Source organism: Crinia signifera, chromosome 6 (assembly GCF_055691185.1).
Source record: "Crinia signifera chromosome 6, ASM5569118v1, whole genome shotgun sequence".
Lineage (NCBI taxonomy): Eukaryota > Metazoa > Chordata > Amphibia > Anura > Myobatrachidae > Crinia > Crinia signifera.
This window is the reverse complement of record NC_139222.1, coordinates 237,871,357-237,884,284: the sequence shown is the minus strand read 5'-3', so window position 1 is coordinate 237,884,284 and position 12,928 is coordinate 237,871,357. Positions and strand designations below refer to the sequence as shown.

Genomic DNA, 12,928 nt, shown 5'->3' with positions numbered 1-12,928 from the left:
AGAAGAGAAGGACAGACTGAGATAGCCGGGAGGCGCGGCCTGCACAAGGGGAGTCAGTAACAGGTGGGTAATGCTTACAAGTCTCTTACATCACTGACTATCAAGTGAGCTAGCTTAGAGATGTACCCATTCCCGGAAGCCGCCAAGGATATCGGGAGACGACATAAGTATGAAAAAAGGGGGCTGGGGGGAAAAAATTTCAACAAAAAACCTAAGAAATATTCTGTAAAACCATGGTTTTCAGAATATTTTGGTTTTAAGGGAGATAAGGGAGACCCGACATGTAATAGATTAGGAATAATTCAGCATTTTACAACAGTACTAAAAGTTAATTTTGTGCAAGACAAAAACTACAGGGAAAAAGCAGTTAAATGCCAAGTACATTTTCTGCATGGGCACTGTACAAGCCTTTAATAGTGACAGAAAACTATAGACGTAGGTAGTAGACCACAAACTTTTTTGATGTCTGAGGGAAATTCCAAAAAACGAGTAGACACTGACAATATTATTTAAATACTATTGTAATAATTAACAAGTTTCACAAAGTTATATTTTTCCAAAAGTTTAAATAAACTCTATTGAGCATATTGATACATTTTTGGGTACTTGTGAGTTATCCGGGCGTCCGATTTTTTGATTGTATGCCTTAAGTTAAGGCATACAATCAGATGCGATGCGATACGATATCGCATCGCATCGCATCGCATGCGACCATCGGATGCGATGACCCGATTTTTCCATAGGAATCAATGTTAAAATGATTCCTATGGAAAAAGGGGTCCTTTTCATACCCCTACTATCCAAGTGGGCATGGAGTTGGATATAAACCTGTGGCGAGCGTAGCGAGCCACCGAGCCCGAAGCGTGGCGAGCGAAGCGAGCCCCGCGAGGGGACGGTATTCCGTGTCCCCTCGCGGGGCTCGCTACGCTCGCCACGCTTCGGGCTCGGTGGCTCGCTACGCTCGCCACAGGTTTATATCCAACTCCATGCCCACTTGGATAGTAGGGGTATGAAAAGGACCCTTTTTCCCATTGAATTCCATGTTAAAATGGACTCAGTCCATTTTAACATTGATTCCTATGGAAAAATCGGGTCATCGCATCGCATCGCATCGCATCCGATGGTCGCATGCGATGCGATGCGATGTCCCGATCCGACCCGATTTAAAAATCGGACGCCCGGATAACTCACAAGTACCCATTTTTGTGTAATAGCCCCCCAAAACAGCTATTTGGGGGGAGGAGCATCACCCAATTTTACCATGGAGGGATCGCAGCATATATCTCCAATACCATGGTGGTTATTCAGACCTGATCGCAAAGCACAGTTTTTAGCAAAAGGACAAATGATGTTGCACTGCAGGTGGGGCAAATATAGCATGTGCAGAGAAAGTTAGATTTTAGACTATGGTTGTGTGTTTTAGTTACCTGAGATTTGCTGACTGCACATTGGACAAGGCTAAGGTAATATCTACATAAATATATATACACTTCCAGATGATCCGGCACAGCCACTGAGATAAATTGTTTGGACGGGTGCCTGCACAGCAAATCTTGCTCGTACACTCCAACAGACGTGTTAGCACTCCAGTCACTTGAAACAGTTTTCTTTATTTGTAGCAATCTATGGCAACGTTTCAATACAATGAAGTATTATCGTCAGAGCCTGACGATAATACTTCATTGTATTGAAACGTTGCCATAGATTGCCATAAATATATATAAATATATTGGGCGAGATTTATTGGCTTTACCGTTTTTGACAAAATGCGATTTAAACTCAAATCGCCGTGTATCGCCATTTTTTTATCTCGCATTTTTTCCCAGAAATCCCGTATTGAATGGCTGGCGCAAAGCCGCCTGAAAAGTGTGATACATGGCGATAGACGGCGATAAGGTGCGAATTGAGTCGATGTAATACGCCATAAAAGTGCGATTTCCGGGTTCGGTCATGTGCGTATTAGCGGCCAACCGGAGTGCGATTTACACCAATACACCTGAACAGCCCATACAACATGCTAACCTATTGGCCCACCTTAGTCCCTTGCAATACGCATCACACCCCCTATATAAAGGGGCGCAGACGCCATTTTACCCTTTGAAAGGGGGTAAGGCGTTTGAGATGGAGAGGAGAGGAGGTTTTGTCAGGTGCAGAGGAGGCAGAGGGACAGCCAGCTTGGGCCCAAACACCCCAACCACTGGGAGAGGTAGGGGAGTGAGAGCCAGCACTGGCAGAGGCAGGACAGGGAGAGCCAGCATGCTCCCAGCAAGAGCTGCGCCAGGAGAGGCCACATGGTGGAAGCTGAGCAGGTGGCTATGGAGGATGAGGAGGAAGCAGGCACAAGCCAGGTGTCCTCACAGGAGGAACAGAGTGCCAGGCACACAGAGGAGGAGCTGCAAGAGGGGGATTTCTCTGAGGTGGACTGGCCTGTGCAGGAGGCAGCGGAAGCTGAATTGGAGGTGCTGGGTGAAGAACCAGGACAGGAGGAGGAGGAGGAAGAGGGTGAGCCTGGAAATGTGGAGGAGGATGATGCAGCTCGTACAGCTAGTGGGAGGAAAGTCAGGTTCTCATATGAGGAGAATATGGCCCTGGTACGTGCACTCCTGCCCCTGTATGACCGCCTACTTGGTCCTCACCATCATCGCACAAGTGTGGCAAGGAAGAAGGGGATGTGGGACAGTATCACCTCCGTGGTAAATGCAGTTAGCGCACACAAGAGGAGTGTGCGCAATGTCAAAAAGCGTTACAATGACATCAAGCGCCTCCTCAAAGCCAAGCTTGCCCTGGAGAAGAAAGAGGCCTGTCACACAGGAGGTGGCCCTAGGCAGGCGGTCCGCTTTAAGGCATATGAGAGGTTGCTACGCCGAATCATCCCACCGGAGGTGCTTCCCGGCATCCACATTGCCGACACAGACAGGCCCCCCACTCCACCGCCAACTGGTAAGTGTCTACACATGTCAATGTCATATTTTGCTATGTCATGTGCGCATGCTATTATGCTGCTATGCTTTATGTGTCCAAAAGATTGCTGTGTGTGGAACTACATCTCCCAGCAAAATCACATTTTGCTACCTTGCATTGCTAAATAATGGACTCTGCATGTTGCTGGGTTATGTAGTTCCACAGATCCTATTAATGTGTGCTGTCCTAAACACCGTAGGCCTGCAGTGTACTTGATTGTTAATCCTTATCAATCCTCTGGGTAGTTGAGAAAGCACTTTACAGTCACTTTTACATGTGTAATCTGCTGGTCTTTCCTGTTATTTGCAAGTGGATGCAAAATATTGTTCACAGGCATAATACTCAAATAACCACTTCAGTTCAAAGTCTTCAAATTCCTTATGTAATCATATCAGGGTCCAAAAGTTTGATTAAGGAAAAGTTTTTATCTGCATAATGCGAAAAATGCCAGTTAGGTGCAAATGATAATAATAGAAAATGTCTTCTCCTTTCAAACAGCTCCAGCTCGGGAGTCCCAGCCTGCTGTTGACCAACATCAGCCACATCCGATTGGTGACACTGTCCAGTCTGCAGGTGAGATATCATAGTGTTACACACACACATTGCACAAAACACACATGCCTGTCCCCACCACAGTAGCCTGCGCCAATGCATAATGCATGAGCAACACCATTCCAACTAAGGTAACATGACCCACCATACACCAATCTGCATAGCATACTTACCACTCTTTTCTCATGTGTAGGTCCTTCACAACCGATGCCTGAACCAACGGATCCCATGCAAAATCTCGACGACATGAGTGAAATCATACTGGAGACGGTGACATCGTTGGAGCCTGCACAAAACCAAGCACACCCAGTCAATGAAGCCCCGTATACGCAGTCACATAGGCAGCAGCCCACAAGCATTGCACCCACCAACACCCCCACTAGTGCGGAGGAGTTGGCGCAATCCATCCATATTTTTAAGGGGAAACAACTCGCTTTTATGGAGGTGCAGACCACCCAACTAGAAACGGTGAAGGGGTATGTGCGGAACATAGCTCTGCAAATGCGACGAATTTCGCAAAGTGTGCGGGCTAATGTAGGGACACAAATTCGTCTTGTCTCTACATTATACACATGCTTAGCAGAAATTGGCCAAGCCATTCAGGGTCAAACTACTAGTTTTAGAGGCCTATATACCAACATGGTTGAACAGACCCAAGCAATTAATGGCCAAACAACTGCGTTGATGTCCCTACAAACGCAAATCAGCCTCAGTGCTAATACTTTGTTAGGTCAGCACCAAACCACATCTACCCAAAGCAGTAGTGTCTCCTCCACACCCATGAGTGGGTCCCCCACTACTCCCCCACGGTGTAGTGTCCGTACTAGGGGTGGTGGTGCCACTACTGGTAAGGGTGCTAATTCCCGGGGCAGTATTTAAACATGAATAATCTTCTTTGCATTTACATGTGTATCATGTTTATTCTTTTTTGCATTCACTGTTGCAGTGATTCTTCCTGCAAATGTTTCATATGCTATGGCCTATGGCCAAATGTTTCTGCAAGTAAAAATTATTTGCATCCAGCAAACTTGTGGTCATTTTTTCCAAATGATTACCCACACTGTTCTATTATGTATTGTCAACTAGTGACTTTTTAGCAGCCAAGGGACTTTGGGTTAGGTGTGCTTATTAGTAATGTGATTTTAAGGAAATAGTCACATTTGAAGGGGATAAGCATTGGGAATTGAATACTGTATGTAGCCACCACTTTTTTTGCACCATTTCAAGCACCTGAAATCAATGATCCATGTCACCTCCATCCATGGAGCCTATGTTCATTTGTAGTTGCCAACATTTGCACACACTGAAAAATACAGTACTTACTTGACATTGTTATAGGTGTTATCATGTTGCCAGCCATAAAGTATGATGTGGTGGGGTAGCTTGCAGGGGTTGGCCATTATTGTTGGTCTGCTTCTGGGCAATTAACATGGACAGGGAAAAATGTAATGTTACCAATGTATGTGTGTTACAGGTTCCCCATTACTATTCATTGTACACACACAAATTACCTGGGAAATGCTGCCGGATCATCCGTGTACGAACCACATCCCCCCTCTGTGTACCTCGCACTACAACATCAGTAGTTTGAGCTTCCTGCACGACTGCTGCAGAGGCCACATCAACATAATTTGGTTGACCCAAAGCTATGTTATGCAGCAAGCCTGGACAACCAAAACCACTTTGGCAGGGTGGTATAGCAGGGTACCTGTTGACCTGTCCAAACACCTAAATCGGCTTTTCAGCACCCCAAAGGTGCGTTCCACTACATTGCGGGTAGCAATATGTGCAGCATTGTAGCGGTGCTGTGCAGGGCTTTGTGGGTTCCGCAGAGGTGTCATGAGCCACGAATGACACCCATATCCTGAGTCACCTAACATGTAAAGGGATTTGTGTGGTCACATATTATGTGGGTAATTGGTACATAATAGTAGCAGCCTATACTACATTGTTTGGGCTGGTATAAACAATTTCAACAGAAATGACTCTTGATTAGAAGGTCCTACACATGGATGTCAAAGGTAAAGACATAGGTAAGCAAACATCATGTAAACAGTGGTAAGTGACTTACCAAGTAGCCAGCCCTCTGGCATGGTGTTGTTGTGGAAACGGTCCCAGAGAGCTGAGTGCCGCAGGATATAGGCATCATGGCAGTTCCCGGGGTAGCCTGCAACCACACTGAGAATTCTGAGGTTGGCATCGCAGACCACCTGCACATTGAGGGAATGTCTGCCCCTGCGATTAACATAGACATGCTCCCTCACGTGCGGGGCCCGAATCTCAATGTGGGTGCAGTCTATGGCTCCCAGCACATTTGGAAATGCTGAGAGCCGATAGAATTCCACCTTCAGGTCCTGCCACTCTGACTCACAACGTGGGAATGTGATATATGTGCGCCACAGCTTCTTTAATGCATTTAACACTTGAGAAAAATGTTTAGAGAAAGTGGCTTGTGACACCCCCAAGGCCCATGAGCTCACAGACTGAGTGGAGCCTGTGGCAAACAAGTGGAGGGCGCACATTAATTTCTGCAGCCCAGACACTGCATAGTTGCCCCCCCCCCCACAAGGGTCCAAATCATCTCTCACCTGCTCATATAAGTTCAACAGGTTCTGTCGGTTCAACCTAAACATGTCCACCACCTGTTGATCAGAGAGGGAGTCCAGGTACACCCTGGCACGGTACCGACGCGAAGCACGGAATGGTCGGGGTACCTGGATCTGGTGGGCAGCAGCAGCATCCCTCCTGCGTAGCTCCTCCAAACGGCCCAGCTCACACACTAGCACCTCCAGTCCACTGTGCAAAATGTCCATCTCAAACAGCCTCACAGGTGTCCATAATCATGTGGGAGTATATGTAGTGGAGTTAGTAAGTGGTATGTGGGTCACCTGTGAGAGATTTCTCCGTTTCTACGCTAAAACGGTGGCGATTTTTTGCAAGCCGCCACCCTGGACTTGGTCTGGGGTTTTTTTGGGCAAAAATCGCATTTTGCTGTCGAATTCCAAATGCGGCAGACATTAAATTTGCGATTTGTATCTTTTTCAATGGGAAAACATCTGGATGCAATGTTGTAAATCGGCACTTCAGAAAGTGCGAATTAGCGGCAAAAAGTGCGATTTATGCCGCAAATCGGCACCCATTAAGTAGTCGATTTTGGCAAAAAAAAAAAAACGGCCGTTTTTGCGATATAAATCGCCAAAAACCCAACAACGATCTATAATAAATGTCACCCATTATGTCAGTTGTGGGTAGAGATGAGCACATCCGGGTTTCTGAAATCCGGAAGCCCCCGAATGGCAGGGATCCAAGCTGCAATCCAAGCACTGCCGCTACCTGCCGCCATCATCACTCCAGCATTGGAGAGTGTTGAGGGAGGTTGTGGGCAGCTCTGTGTCTCTGGGAAACTGCATGAGGTGGTGACCAGGTCACAGCGGTGGTGTCCTGTGCAGTGCAGTCCAGTCCTGTGGTACTGTGCTGTTTGCTGCTGGTGCTGGTGTCCTGTGCTGCTGTATAAGTTAATGCAGGGGTGCTGTGCTGTCTAGTTTTGCCGTTAAGTCCAGTGGTGCTGCCATTAAGTCCAGTGGTACTACTGTTAAGTCTGGTGGTACTGCCGTTAAGTCCAGTGGTACTGCTGTTAAGTCCAGTACTGCCGTTAAGTCCAGTTTTACTGCTGTTAAGTCCAGTACTGTCGTTAAGTCCAGTGGTACTGCTGTTAAGTGCAGTGGTAATGATGTTAAGGCCAGTGGTACTGTTGTACAGAAACCAGAGATTGGGGGACTGCGCTGTACAGGAACCATAGATCGCAGAACTGCGCTGTATAAGAACCAGAGCTCGGGGGACTTCACTATACAGGAACCAGAGCTTGGGGGTCTGCGCTGTACAGGAATCAGAGATTGGTGGGACTGCGCTGTACAGGAACCAAAGATCAGGGGACTGCGCTGTACAAGATCCAAAGATCGGGGGACTGCGTTGTACAGGAACCAGAGATTGGGGTACTGCGCTGTACAGGAACCAGATATTAGGGAGACTGCGCTGTACAGGAATCAGAGGTCTGCACCAGGGACGTGCAGTCAGGGGAGACAGTGCTTCCCCTGTGTACACAGCCACCACTGCACGTCACGGATATCTACTATATAAAAGCGAAAATCTGTCCTTCTGTCTGTCCTTCTATATAAATCCACAGTTTACAAGCCAAGATTGTGACATTTTACATACACATATTGGGGCCAATTCAGACCAATTCGTACGAATTCAGCCCCGTGTCCGATGGTGATGGGGGGTTGCCCATGTGGAAGAGCGAAGATGCGCATGCTCAATCCTCGGGAGTTAACGGCTTCGGTGAGTTTCACACTCGAAGGACAGTTCCTTCCAGAGGGGACAGGCGAGCAGGGGGGTAGAGCAGGGGAATTCCCCAAATTCCGCCATCTCTGTCAGTAATAAAAGTCTGTTTAGATGGACTTTTATTATTGGAGGGAAGAAAAATCATTCGTTGATCAGCGACCATCAAATTATTTCTCTTCCCTCAGGCCACATGCAAGGGGATGTGTTCTCGTACACCTCCCCTCGCATACTACATGCGGGAGGGGGGGTGCATGCGTTCGTCAGGGAGGCGGGCAGTACATACCTGTTTGCTAGGCTGCAAGTATATGCAGCCTAGCATACCGGTCTGAATAAGGCCCATTGTTTGGAGGAAATATAAAGATGACAACTCTGACAGCCCAGCACCAGGCTCTTGGTTCAAATATGTTATCTCATAACAGTGGGATCATTCATATGCAAATTAGAAAATAATCTACAATGTAAGTAACAATTATTATTGTACTGCACTTAATTATTATTATTTATTTTTTTCTGGATTTTTCTTTTACATTTTTTTTTAATTTGCAAACCACAAATCAAGTGAGACAATAATGATTTATTAAAATCCCAGCAAATAGCAAAAGTGTACAAGATACGGATCAAGATATGGAAATGTAATTGATATCGCAAATGGGATTCATTTCTATTAACAATATAAAGATTTTGTATCGGGAATAGATGAATGTGGTTTTACTTTTTCTGGGTAAAAAAAAAATGCTTTCGGGAACATAATCATTACGCAATACCAGTGGTTAGACACAAATCCTCCCACTGGACACAACTGTCAATCTAAACGGTTGTCATGGATATCTGCAAACTGTGCACGAACCACAGAAATGCATACAGCTCATGCTTCCGGACCCTGCATATGCACACAGATGGGGAATGACCGTGCAGACAGTCCACTCCTACTACTGTCAAATAGTCTGCCAATGGGTGCCTACCATGCAATCACATATACATGTGCAATCTGGATCATATGTCATATGATGTCACTTACAATGTCACTTAGATATCTTTTCTTTGTATATATCGCCAACATATATCAGATGGCTGATTTTATACTATGTACAGTCCCAGGATTACAGATGTAACAAAAAAAATATTGCACTCTACTGTGGGGGTTATTCTGGTTGATTTGCTGGGATGCGAATTTGCATCCTTGCGAGTCAATCAGATCCCGCCTTGCGAAGGGTGGTACGCCGGTCCACCATTCACACGGCGTGTACATTCGCACGGCATGCTGATGGAGGTTTTACATAAACATCCATTTGCAGCCTACAGGGTAACACCTACATCATTATCATCATCAACTACAACATCATCATGTGGAATGTGCACACAGATCTAAGGTTGCTCGGAGCAACCTTAAGCTGGCCATACATCTACAGATCGATTGTCAGATTGGGTTGGTTGGAATAAAATCCTGGTTATGGATGAAAGCAAATGACAGTTGACCATTTGCTTGGAAATGCTGGAAAACTGCCAAACTGTCATTCAGATATTACCAGGTTTTTGTTCCAATCAGCCCAATCTGACAATCGATCTGTAGGTGTATGGGCCCTATTAGATCAGCGCGCACTCTGTGGAAAGTGGGCGGGCAGCTGACATCCAGTGATGTCAGCTGCCCGCCCCCCGCACCCGCGTCATCGGCCCATTAGCGTGAGAACACCCAGCGTTCTCATGGGACTGCCCATGAAATGCTGGGCATTCTAATAAGCTAATGGACCGCCCCACCGACCCATGCCCCGGTGTACTGTGTCCCCTTGTGTGGCTCTCTGTGCTTGCCAAGCTTTGGGCACTGTTTTATTCTCCCGCCATGCTGTTGTGGATGGTAGGGCATGAAATACCGCCTGTCAGCACATGTCGGCTCAAAAAAAACCCCATGAAATACTTATGTCAACCTTTTGACTGTCGACCTTCCCACTATCGACCTAATGCTTGTGTCGACCTTCTGATCCTGACAACCTTACCCATGTCAACCTATTTCAGGTGTCAACCTAAGGCCTGTCGACCTTTAGTGGTTAACCTAATGCATGTCGACCTTAATAGGGTCAAACCCAATGACCGTATCCCAGGAAAACAGAAACTGAAAAAGCATATGGAGCCTAGATAGCCAGGTGTGGTTGAGAAGTTCACAGGGCACCTTGGCGGAGCAGATCAAGCAGGGTTGCCGACCCTCCCGGAATTACCGGGAGGATCCCGAAAATCGGGTCCTCCTCCCGGCCCCCCGGAAAGGTGGGCAACCCTCCCGGATTCGGGGGGACCCCCACGCCACCCCCCGATTGCGGCGTCTTCCCCAATACCTTTGGATTGAAATGCATCAATCCGCGGGTCTCAGAGGAGGGGGCGGAGCTAAAATCGCGTCATTTTAGCCCCACCCCCTCCACGGAGATCTGTGCCTTGGGGTATTTACCATCCTGGGGGCGGGGCTTAATGATGTAAAGCTCAAGCCCCGCCCCCCGAACTGCAGCTGGAAGTCTCCTCTCCGGGCTTCTCCCGGAGAGGAGACAGAAAAAGTCGGCAACCCTGAGATCAAGCCTAGTAGTTGGTGGAACAGAGATGCTATAATGGTAACTAACGGAAGCCTACTCCCCCTAAAGCAGGGATGGGGAACCTTTGGCCCTCTAGCTATTGTTCAACTACACATCCCAGCATGCCCTGCAACAGTTTTAGTATGGCCAAATACTAAAACTGCATCAGGTCATGCTGAGATGTAACAGCTGATGGGCCGAATGATCCCCATTCCTGCCCTAAAGCATCTGTGCCTAGCAGAAGAATGCTGAGTCATTTGACCAGAGTAGTAAATACCATGATTGCCACTGCTAGGCCAGAAGCAACATTAATGCCCATTTATAAACCACCAATCATGGCAATGGCCAGCAAATGTCAGCAATACTCACAGCGAGGAATAATAGTAAGTGCCAGTTCGTAGTAATGAAAACTAAAAGTACCAGCATTTGTTGAACTGCTCAGTAATATACCAATACTAACATTAATGCCAACACCAGCAGTAGTGCCTGATAAATTGTCAGCTAATTTTAGTAACCTCAGTAGTAGGTGTAGTACTCATTAATACACTGGGTACTTTAATAACTAGTTATAAGCCACAATTAGTTGTTATTGTGAAACACAAGAAAATAAAAATAATGGAGTTCCTTGTAATACGTCACCAGTAATAATAGTGCCAAGCAGGGCTATTTTTCAGCAGGCTCCAGCAGGAACTGAGGCCCTTATTCTAGTTCACTATTTCTGACAAAATATTTCTTAAATGGACAAAACCATGTGCACTGCAGGTGAGGCAGGTGTTACTTGTGCAGAGATAGTTAGATTTGGGTGGGGTTTTACACCTGCCTCACCTGCAGTGCACATGGTTTTGTCCATCTAATGCTGTGTACACACGGGGGAGATATATTGCTCAGCCATATATTGCTGAGCAATATATGGCTGAGCAATATATTGCTCAGTTTCTACTTTACATCAGCGACCAGAGATGGTCGCTGATGAAAAAGAAACTGCAGGGGGGAGCCCGGCAGTGGTAATCAGCTGGTCGCAGGAGCATGTTCCTGCGACCAGCGATCACCACAGGGGAAAAAACGGGAGTGCGCACCCGGCGATATATCGCCGGTGCACACTCCCATTGCAGGCAATATGGTCGCTCAGCGACCATATTTCCCGCGATTTTGCACAAAATCGCCCCTGTGTGTACGCACCTTTAGAAATATTTTGTCAGAAAGAGTGAACTAGAATAAGGGCTTCAGTTCCTGCTGGAGCCTATTGAAAAATAGCCCTGGTGCCAAGTAACAATCTAGTGTAAATACAGTGATGTGCAATATAACATCCAAAGTTATGTGTCTAGTAATAATAACCCAAGCCAGTGGTTCCCAAAGACAGTCCTCAAGGGGTCCAGGTTTTAGGGAAATCCCTGCTTGTGCACAGATGGGATACAGATGGAGCCCCTGTCATTGTTGCGAGTCCTGGCGATTCCATCACCAACCACCAGGACCCACCATCCGACGGAAGGGGGAGCGCCTGTATGAGATGCTCACGCACCCCGTTCTGTCTGAGCCCACCACTGCCTCCCGACGCCTCCTCGATGCACCGCCCCCAACCCTTCCCATCTCCCTGAAGCGGAGACGGGCAAGGAAAACGCTCCCCGCCACCGTGTTGATGGGGACACGCATGTGTGTGAGATGCTCGCCCGTCCCCGTCAGATGGAGCACCTCTCCACCAGCTTTGGCCAGAAGAGGGACTCTGGCGATTCCTAGTGCTGACTGAGAGGCGCTCCATCTGTATAGCTGACTGAAGTACTAATAAAGTCACCTGTGCCTAAGTATGGATATCATTAATATGTGGACTGTTGGGTTTGCTTGAAGGCCATGTTCGGGAACCCCTAAACTAAAGCAGTGACTATACTGTCTTGTAATAGGTCTGATAGTAGCAACCCTTTGAGTGCCAAGTGAATTTGTCAAAATAGGTGTGAAATTTGCCAATCAAACATTTTTAGTCATCAAGGGAAGAAAAAACAGTGCTAACTAAGTAGCAGACTGTGTGCTGGCAGCTGGTGGTTCAGCAAGCAGAGGGAGTAAAACCCTGTATAGGTAAAAGAAAAGAACAATAAAGAAGCGCTAATGAGGAATTAAAATAAAAGTGACATTTAATAATACACATCCCAACCATAGCATGTTTATCCTGCTGTCATCGGGCAGGCGTTACAGGGCCATTCCCACCAGGTCTACCAGAAGCCTCAAAAGTCTCCTGGCCAATAAAGCTGATTCTGATGTTGGGCATTACAGTGTGTGGAATAAAATGTAATGGGCATTACGGTGTGTTGCATAATATGTTTGCTGTAAAATTTCCAAAAAATATTTTGTGTAACAATAGCTGGGGGGAGCCCTGTCTATTTTGTCTGCCCGGGGCCCCACGATCTTTGATGGCAGCCCTAGGAGTGCAAATTAGAAAGGGACAGATGTTTGGAGAGTTTTCCCATTACTTTTAAAGCAGCAATTAATTACATGGCAAAATCGGGATGCAGTTACAATCCCGGCGGTCGGGA

At 46.8% G+C, this 12,928-nt stretch overlaps 1 long non-coding RNA gene across 1 annotated transcript; it reads right to left on the bottom strand.

The window, feature by feature from the left end:
- Positions 1-3,474: 3,474 nt before the first annotated feature.
- On the bottom strand, positions 3,475-4,958 carry LOC146007240 (uncharacterized). The gene is made up of 3 exons (XR_014444296.1): positions 4,837-4,958; positions 3,687-3,799; positions 3,475-3,528 (listed from the first exon to the last, which is right to left on the bottom strand). It is a non-coding gene; the product is annotated as an uncharacterized LOC146007240 (long non-coding RNA).
- Positions 4,959-12,928: the final 7,970 nt, after the last annotated feature.